Source organism: Lutra lutra, chromosome 5 (assembly GCF_902655055.1).
Source record: "Lutra lutra chromosome 5, mLutLut1.2, whole genome shotgun sequence".
NCBI classification, from domain to species: domain Eukaryota; kingdom Metazoa; phylum Chordata; class Mammalia; order Carnivora; family Mustelidae; genus Lutra; species Lutra lutra.
Window position 1 is genome coordinate 162,547,609 of NC_062282.1, and position 9,769 is coordinate 162,557,377.

The following is a 9,769-nucleotide window of genomic DNA, read 5'->3' on the forward strand; positions in this document are numbered from 1 at the left end:
AAGACACTGCCTCCAAAAATGTCAAAGAACACAAAACATATAGGGAGAAAATAAATTGAATAGGGTGAAAAAAAAGGACTAAAACAAAGCATACATCTACAAAATGTAGATGTAAAAAATAAAAGTGAAAAAGCAACTTGAAAACATAGCTAGGAAAACAAAAATCTAGCTGAAACCAGGACACCTGGGTGGCCCAGTCACTTAAGCTTCAGCCTTCAGCTCAGGTAATGATCCCATGGTCCTTGGATATACTCCTCCATTGAGCTTCTTGCTCCATCAGGAGACTTTCTCTCCCTCCACTGGCCTCTCCCTCTGCTTGTGCTCTCGCCCTGACAGATAGATATAGATAGATAGATGATAGATAGATAGAATCTTTTATTCAGAAAAGAATCTAGGAAAAGTGAATTGGGGGAAATTGGAGGGGTAGACAAACCATAAGAGACTGTGGACTTTGATAAACAAACTGAGTGTCTTGGAGGGGATGGGGTTGGAAGGTAGGGTGAGCCTGGTGGTAGGTACTAAGGAGGGCACATATCACATGGAAACTTGGGTGCGGTGCATAAACAATGAATCTTGGAACACTGAAAAATAAAATAAAATTTAAAAAAGAATCTAGTTGAAATGGAAAAAGAGGTAAAGAAAAAGAAAAGAAATGGAAAACATTATACTGAAAGAGAAAAGAATCATGAGAAAACATCTGGAGCTGAATATACTATTCTCCCCTGGTGCTGGAGATTTACACTCTTGTGGGATCCATATATTATTGTCCACCTCTTCCTTCAGTCTTTTTTTTTGGGCTAGGAGCCTGCTGTGCTGCTTCTCAGGTGTCTTTGCCTCCGAGGAGTTGCACAGCCCTTTGCCCTGGTTCTGAGCTCAGTGTAGGCTTGTCCTCTGTGTGGCTTTTTCTCCCTGGAGGCTTTCCACGCCTCTTTAGAGGATCAGAATAAAAATGGTATTCCCGGCCTTTTGGCCCAGAATGGAATGATCATGGTCCCCCCGCTCTTCATTAAGTGCTCCAGAACAAACAGTTTTCGCTTTTGTATGTGCCAAAGTGAAAATTCTCCAACTTTGTGCAGAGAGTAATCCTCCCAGGGGGAGTCCAAGAGACCCACAACTATCACTGCCCTTTGTGTGCCCTGGGACCCCAAGCACTTGTACCATACTCTGCTCCCCTGTTCCTGAGCCATGGCTGGGTGCTGCCTTACTATCCTCTCTGGGGCTGCCACCACACTATGAGATGGTGCCCAGTTGTGGGTGCAGCCACTTCAGCCCTTCCAGCGGATGGTAAACAGCCCCATGTTCCAGTCCTTTTCAGGCTGCTCAGGCATGGAGGGGTCTCCCTACCAGGCCAGTTCTCAGTTCATGACAACTTGAGTGGAGAGTTCCCTCCTTGACCTCTTTGTCCCTCACTGGCCATAACCAGCTTCCCCACTCCGCTGTTTGGACACTCTATTGGTTCAGGCACCCCAGTTTATTTTGTGTATACTGAGATCCTGAGAATACACTGACCCACCTAGAATTCTGCCCTTTTCATCTCCTGAGCCCCTTTCAGGCACAGAGATCTCTGACTGGACCAGATTTCTGAGGGTTCTAATTTTGGGCTCTGGTGTAATGTCCCTTTCTAGTAACAAGCTTATGGAAGCTCCCTCTCCACTTCATTTTTCTGTCAATATCTCCATGAAGATTCAAGGTTCTGCACCTCCTACCTTGCAAAAGCAGTGACTTTTCTACTTTCTAGAGTTCCAGATATATTTTCTTACATCTCAGCCTGAATTCAGAAGGGTTTGACAGTTAACCAGCTAAATTCAAGGGACCAGATGAAACGAGTTCCCTTTATTCTTCTGCCAACATCCTTTTCTCTCTTATTTTCAGTTTTATTTCTACTTTTGTTTTCTTAACTGTTTTCTGCTGTTGGTTTCCTATATTGATTTTTTACCCCTTGTTCTTTTTCTTCGACTTTCCTTTTTTTTTTTTTTCTTTTTTTTCCAACTGGGGCAAAATTCACGGACATAAATTCAACCAATAAAAGTGAATGACTCAGTGACACAGCCACCACCTTTGTCTCCTGTCAAATGAAACCCCAACCACTACACAGTTACCTTCCATTTCCCCCATCCCCACTGCCTGAACTCCACAAATCTGCTATCTGTCTTTCTGGATTTATCTCCTCTGCACATTTCATGGCAATGGGATCCTAGTAGGTATACCCCTATGTCTGGCCTTCCACACTGTCCTCCCTTTGCACCTCAGGGGTCTATCCCCAGTCAAGTCTCCACCCTGCCCTTCAGGCATTTGGATAATGTCCCCTGTAGTTCCTCCTACTCTGATTGAAGACTATGGGCCAAGCATCAGCTCATGCCCAGGAAAGAAACCTGTCCAGGTGAGCCCACATTCAGGATTCATTTTGTGAAACAGGCATCACCTGTTTCCACTGTGGTTGAATCTTGTGTCCCCTTCCAGATGTCACATCCCCAGTCCTCCATCCTGACTCCTAAGTAAATAGGAGTTGGGTTTTAGCCAAGGTCATTATCTGCTTAAAGCAACGCACAGGGAGATGAAAAAGTGGCAAGCATAATTCTGCATGTTTATATAGAAGAGGGAAACAGCATCAGCCCTTGTGTGGGCACTGACTTTGGGAAAGGAGGCACAAACCTTCATTCCATAACATTCTGCCAAATGAAATTAAACACTCCACCACCAAGAAGGCCATGCAGCTTTCCTTCTACCTCTGTTCCCACCAAAACTCTCCCAGAACATGTCTAGATTTGTGAACCAACAAGAGGGAAGAATGGGCAGGGTTTAGTCAAGTGTCTCACTCAGACAAGAGGTGAGTGCTCTGAACCTGGCCAAAGGGGGCCCCCCAATGAGAACAGACTGCCATGGCCACAGAGATGGGAGGGTTGCCTAATTTCCCACACAGGAGTCTCCAGAGGCAATGCCAGAAATTGGCCAACTTCAACCTGATCATGAGAAACTTTACCAAAGAAAACAGTCCAGCCTGTTGAGGACAAGGGTCTTTTGATAATGGAACAACTTTATCTGAGTCCTCCAGTTTCTTCCCTTGGCCCAGATCCTACCACTCGAGAGCCATGTCTCTTCTTTGAGGCTCTTGGCTTTGGACTGACAACCATCCTTCCATGGACTGCCTTGTGTAGTCTCCTCTCCCCTTATCTCCTGCGACAGGGCCTTGTTACTCCCAGTTAGTGTGTTCAGTTCCGTTGACCACACCCTGTAGGAAGCACTTAGCCTACGTATTTTTTATTCCTGTTGCAACTGCTAAATAGGTGTGTTGCTATTTTGACAAAGAGCAATAGGAGAACTCTGCAGAAACTGGAAAACTCAGCTGCTCCTCTCTCCAAACACCACCAGAAGACTTTTTCTATGCCTCACTTGGAACTTACAGAGAATTAAATTGATTCCTGGGAAACCTAGAGCCAGACTTGGCCAGGTGAGTGTCTTCTATTTTAAGGGCTTTCATGTGTATCTTTACTTTCTACACACTGTCCCTACTTGTCAGTGACAGGGAGGCTCCAGGGACTTTCACCAAAGAAAGACGAGTGTCCAACAGGATTAGAGTATCGACTAACACACCTCCTCATGCTTTACATAAACGCCAAATCTTCAAAGCTCTGCTGGATGAAATCCCCCAGAACGGCAGATGAGTCTCAGATTATGGGTACTTGAAATTGAATTCACCATAAAAAAGTTTTGGTATGTCTTTGGCTCAGGCCATCACAGCCAAGGCGCCCTGAGGTTCGTCTCCCCCACTTCACCTGCAGACGTTTCTTTGGGAGCAACAGGGACAAGGGGCTTGAAGGAGGTGGACATTTATAGTTCTGACCATGGATTCACTGCCTCAAAGGTGTGTTTCCTTCCCCAGCATGCCTCGTGTTCATGTTTGAACAGAGAGAAATCGGGAAATACTCTTACACCAGTCAGTCGGGAGACGGAGCCCATTCACTGGAGGATGTGTCTGAATCACTCTGTGGACAGATGAGGATAAGAGAAATTATATCTGAGAATAGATTCTAAACAGGGCAGGTGGAGGCCGCTGTCTCTCCATCTGTAGGATGAATACCTTATGTGTGGGTGACAGGGGCAAAGAGAGTTAAAAGTGAGACCTTTCCCTCCCCCAGCCAAGTTTCTTTAACTCCCATTAGCCTGCTGGTGCTGCCTGTCCTCCCACCAAGACAAACAGACAAACAGAGAACTAGAAAGACAGATAGACAGAGAAAGAGACTGGCAGAGACAGAAATTACCTTAGCCTCCGATGTGTAGGGCTCAGGCCTCTCTGTTCCCACAGGCATGGCAAACACACACGGTCGAGTCATCTTTCCACCCAGCTGCTCCATCATCTTCATCGTCCTGCAGCTCCTGTCCTGCAGCATCCCTGCAAACGGTAGGAGAACTCCCCTCACCCCATGCTAGGAGGATGACCCCATATGGAAAAGAATGTCGGAGGGAGCTGGCTGGCACCTACCCACAGCAGCTGTCAGCCAGGGATCCAAGCAGTCCTTCCCAGAGAACGCTAGGTCTGGGTGGGAGGGCCCTTATCTCCTCAGACCCAGCCTAACTAGGGCTTTCTGATCTGATCTCATAAGGGAAAGCTGATTTCTCCATCCTTGGACCTAAAATACCTGTTCTGGCGGTGCTGGGCGAAAATGTGGAGCTACCATGTCATCTGTCCCTCAATATCAGTGCCGAGGACATGGAGCTTCGGTGGTACAAGGATCAGCCATCCCAAGTCGTGCACCTGCACAAGAATGGGACAGACATGAAGGAAGAACAGATGAGAGAGTACCAGGGAAGGACCACTTTCCTGAGTGCTGGGCTGGACCAGGGAAAAGCCACAGTGAAGATCCACAACGTGACAGTTTTTGATAATGGAACATTCCACTGCAACTTCAAAGATGGCAACATGTCTGCAGAGGCCAGGCTGTGGCTGATGGTGGCAGGTAAGGGTGAACTGCTGGAGTTCATTGTCTCCCCGAGTCCCCTCCCCCAAACCTGATGCCCAATGCAGATCATCCCACTGTAGCCCAAACCTGAGCACATCCCACAAAAGCACTAACATGTTTGCACCAGAGGCAGTGATTCCTGGGAAGTCCAGTTCAGGACACCCTTTTCTCTCCCTTTTCTGAGCCAATCCAGAAAGAGGGGAGCAGAGGTAGAAAGGGAAGGACAGAGGCAGAAGGAGGGACAGAGACACAGGGAGGAAAAGACACTAATTTTGCAGTGTAGAATAGTTTTTTACATTCTTGGTCCTTTTTTTGTTTTGTCCTGTGCATTCTGGGAACAAGGGTAACATACAGCATATAAATATTACACAAAGTAAGTAGTCTGTGAAAAAATCCCAATCTCTGCCGGAATTCTCAATATCTGTACTTTTCTGATGAAAGCACTGGTGGTTGTGTAGACTGGAATGGGCATCTCTTCCCACAGGTCTGGGCGGGATGCCCAGAATCCAAGTGCAAGCTGTCCAAGGTGAAATTGTCTGGGCACAGTGCACCTCAGAAGGCTGGTTCCCAGAGCCCCAGGCGGAATGGAGAGATTTCAGAGGACAGCCCCTACCTTCCACGACCCACCTCTCAGCCTCGCCAACAACAGGTCTCTTCACGGTGGTGTCCAATGTGACCATCCAGGATGGGGATGTTCAGAACTTCTCCTGCTGCATCTCCAGTCCCCTTCTCCAGAAGAAGATGGTCAACTACCACTTGCTCCGTGAGTGTTCTGTTCTGTTCAGACCTCAAAAGTTCTGAGCAGCCCAGACAATAAGTACTTAATATTGAAATCCTTGCACAGTAATGGGATATTTTTCTTATGATGAGAACGCTTATGATCTACTGTCCTACAGTTTCCAAGTATACAACAATACAGTGCTATTAACTATAGTTTCCATGCTGTTCATTACCTCCCCAGAACTCATTCATCTCCTAACTAGGAGTTCATATCTTTTGCCCCTCTTCATCTATTACACCCAGTCCCATCTCCATCCTCTGGAAACCACCAATCGTTCTCTGCATCTATGAGCTGGGCTTTCTGGTTTTCTGGGGGTTTGTGGTTTTTTTTTCTTGTTTTGTTTCATTTTAGATTTCATATATACATGAGATCATACAGCATTTTTCCCTGATTACCTTCACTTAGCAACATGTCCACAAGGTACCCATCCATCCATGTTTTTGAAAATGGCCTGATTTCCTTCTTGTTTATAGAAGAATACTATCTCATTATATAATATATTTTTTTCTTTACCATTCATCCATCAATGGACACTTGAGCTGATTCCCTATCTTGGCTACTATAAATAACAATGTAGTGAATGTAAGGGGACATGTTATTTTTTGGAGCTAATATTTTTATATCTTACTTTTTGTATAAATACCCAGAAGTTGGGATTGATGCATCGTGTGGTAGATCTACTTTTAATTTTCTGAAGAACATTCACCCTGCTCTCCACAGTGGCTGCACCAATAGCTCCCTTCTCATTAGTGCTAAACAGTATTCCATTGTCTGGATGGATCACAGCCTATTTATGCCTTCACCTTCTGACAGACAGCTTGGGGGTTTTCAAGTTTCACTCTGCATATAATTTTCATTTCTAAACAACCTCAAGCTTACAGAAAATTTGCAAGAATGGCGTGCAGAATTTTGTACAGACCACCCAGTGTTCAACATTCTGCCATTTGTCGTCATCTCTCTCTCCTGTTCATCTGCCCTGATTTGTCTGCATAAACACCCACATATGTTTTCTGAGTCATTTCAGGTTAGTTCCAAGGATCATGTCCCCAACCCACAAACCCTGTCTTGTGTGTGTCCTCAGAACACAGGTGCTCTCTTTCCCTGATGTTCTTGCCTCTCTGTACTCTCTTTCAGCTCCATTGTCCAGAAGTTCCCTGTCAAATGCATGGAGGACAGTGCTGCCTCTGATCCTCACTCTGGCAGGGCTTGTCACAGCTGGAGCAATCTGCCTCATCCCAAAATGTCAGAATCACAGGAACTTGGTGTAGCTGAAAGTAGAGAGACTTTATAAAGCAGAGGAGCAGTACTCCCAAGGTAAGCAAGTCCTGGTAGGACAGACATGTCCCTTCCATCCAGGACACAGGTGTGGAGCCCTGCATGAAGTATCCTATGCACACCTGCAAGCCTCCTGTGTCCTTGCCCCTAGCCATCAGGCACCAGGCTGAAGTGTGGTCTGGGTGCAAAATGAGTGAGGGAGCTTAGACACGCATTGATGAAGGAGAGGAAACAACCCTGAGATGGGCCCTCGGGCCACAAATAGCAGGGTCCAGCTGGGGCAAGGCAGAACAAGGAACCCAAAATGACCTTTGGAGCCAATGTCCGTGGGCCCATGGTGGCTCCATCTAACGGAAAGCTTGGGGTCAAACAAGATAGATTTAGGTCAAAGAAGTGAAAATCATCTTGGACCTCTTACGACTGAAATTTTTTCAGACATCCAAATGGGGATGTCAGATAAATCTTTAGTTACACAGGTCTGGAACTCCCAGGATAAATGTGGACTTGAGATAAGAATTTAGGGTCCTTTGCATGTATCTGGCCTTGAATACCAGGAAAGTGAACCAGGAAGTGCTCCATTTATCTGCACACCTAAATTATTCTTTAAATATTTTCTTTGGAAAAGAAGTTAGATGTTTTAGGGAAACAAAGGGAAAGCTACAGGGCAAAGAATACAGATCCAAATCTAGCCTTGGAGAACCTGGTACTTGAAGGTCTATTTGAGCAGGAGTCCTGACAGAGTTGTGGGAGGTCCAGGGGAAGCTTCTCCACTGAAATCTGCAGATACAGTGTGGTGAAGGAGCAACCATTTGCATTCCATGCAACTGAGATGTGGAGTGAGATGGGGACATAACCCAGGAAAACTGGCTAGTGTGGAACATGAAGAAAGGTGTCCGCCATGGAGACAGCTGGAAGGGAAGCTTAAAAATTATTGTCTATGCTTCTGAGCTAAAAATTGGTGAGTGGGAAACAAAGTGGAGTGTTTTGTTTGGGTTTGTTTTGATTTTACTATAAGGTCCTTAGTAGTAGAGCATGTCAGTCGTCTCTGATTCTGTCCCTCCCTCTATCTCTCTCTCTCCCTGTGTTTGTTTCCCATTGTCTCTCCATCTCTCTGTCTCTCCCTGTTTCTTTCTCTCTCTCCATCTCTCCCTGTTTCTCTCCATCTTTGTCTTTCCTATGTCTGTCTGTCTCTCTCTCTATCTCTATCCCCATGTCTTTCTGTCTCTCCTCATCTCTTCCCATCTCCCTTTCTGTCTTTTTCTTTCTCTCTCTCTCTCTCTCTCTCTGTTTCTCTGTGTGTGTGTGTGTCTCTATCTCTATCTCTCTCCCTATGTCTCTCTGTCTCTCCCTGTCTCTTCCTGTCTCCCTTTCTGTCTTTTTCTTTCTCCCTCTCTGTTTCTCCTTCTCTCCCTTTCTCTCTCTGTCTCTCTCTCTCTGTCTCTCTCTCTCTCTCTCTCTCTCTCTCACACACACACACACACACACACACACAAAACACACACATACACACATGCAGAGACACAGCCTGGAAAGGTGAACAGACCTTGCAGTCTGCCCAGTGTGTCCCCTCTTTCATAGAAATCCACCTCTGGATCCCACCAGGAAATGCCTCAGCCACTCTGGAGTGGCCTGTTTGTAGGGGTTCTTGGACAGGAAAAGGGGAAGTACAGGGACTTCAAGGTTGCTGTGGTTTCACCTTGCCCAGAGTCCCTATGGTCCCTCTATGCAGGAGCACAGGCTGGGGACACAAAGCCGTAAACCTGACCCTCTCCTCTTCCCACAGTGAGCCCAGCCATGGATCCTGACACTACAAGTCCCAAACTTCCTCTCTCTAAGAACTGGAGGAGTGTGAGGTGGCTTCTCTTTGACCAGGAGCTGCCTGATGCCTCCAGCAGTTTCAACCAAGACACTTGTTTATTGGCTCAGAGGACAGTTCTCTGCTGGGATGACCAGGTGGGGTACAGGAGGGTCTGGAATATGGAGAGCTTGAATCAGAAAGGAAGAATCCCCAAGGCCCTGCATCATGGACTCTGGGCCCTGGAGCTGTAAAAGAAGAGACTCCAGGCCCTCACCTTCCTGAGGATTTGCCTGTACCCTTCAGAGCCTCTGCATCAGGTGGGCATTCTCCTAGACTATGGTGCTGACAGAGTCTCCTTCTAAACTCCTTCTCTCAACTACACATTCTCTGGACTCCTTTTCTTAGAGACTCTGAGGCCATTCTTCTGCCTCTGGACACATGACCATACCCCCCCTCATCCGCTCAGAGTGCCAGCCCCCAAAGGCCATGGACCCTCCTCAGAGCCAGGGACAGGAGGGGGTAGGGACCCTCCAAAAACAAGACCCATGATCTCTTTGCTCTAGGCTGTCATATATTTTTGGGAGACATATCCATTCTTCATGCCAGCTAGACCCACACAAAGGTGCATCTTTCTGAATTATCCTGTCCTGTCTTCATTTTCCTTCCCTGTAGAATACTGAAACATGTACCCTCAAAAACACATGCTGAAAAAAAAAAAAAAAAAAAAACACATGCTGAGGCCCCAACCCCCCGGACCTCAAGATGGGGCTGTATTTGGAGATGTGGTCTTTACAGAAGTGGTTAAGGTAAAAACTGGTCACTAGGGTGGGCCCTGATCTTGCACGACTGGAGTCCTTATCAGAAGAGGGATCGACGCACAGACACACACAGGTGGACAACCACATGAGGACACAGGGAAGAGATGGCATGTAAATACTAGGGAGAGAGGCCTCAGAG

The 9,769-nt window shown here is 46.6% G+C and overlaps 1 pseudogene; it reads left to right on the top strand.

Annotated features, from left to right (window-relative positions):
• Nucleotides 1-3,358: 3,358 nt before the first annotated feature.
• Nucleotides 3,359-9,361, top strand: LOC125101297 (butyrophilin-like protein 10; annotated as a pseudogene).
• Nucleotides 9,362-9,769: the final 408 nt, after the last annotated feature.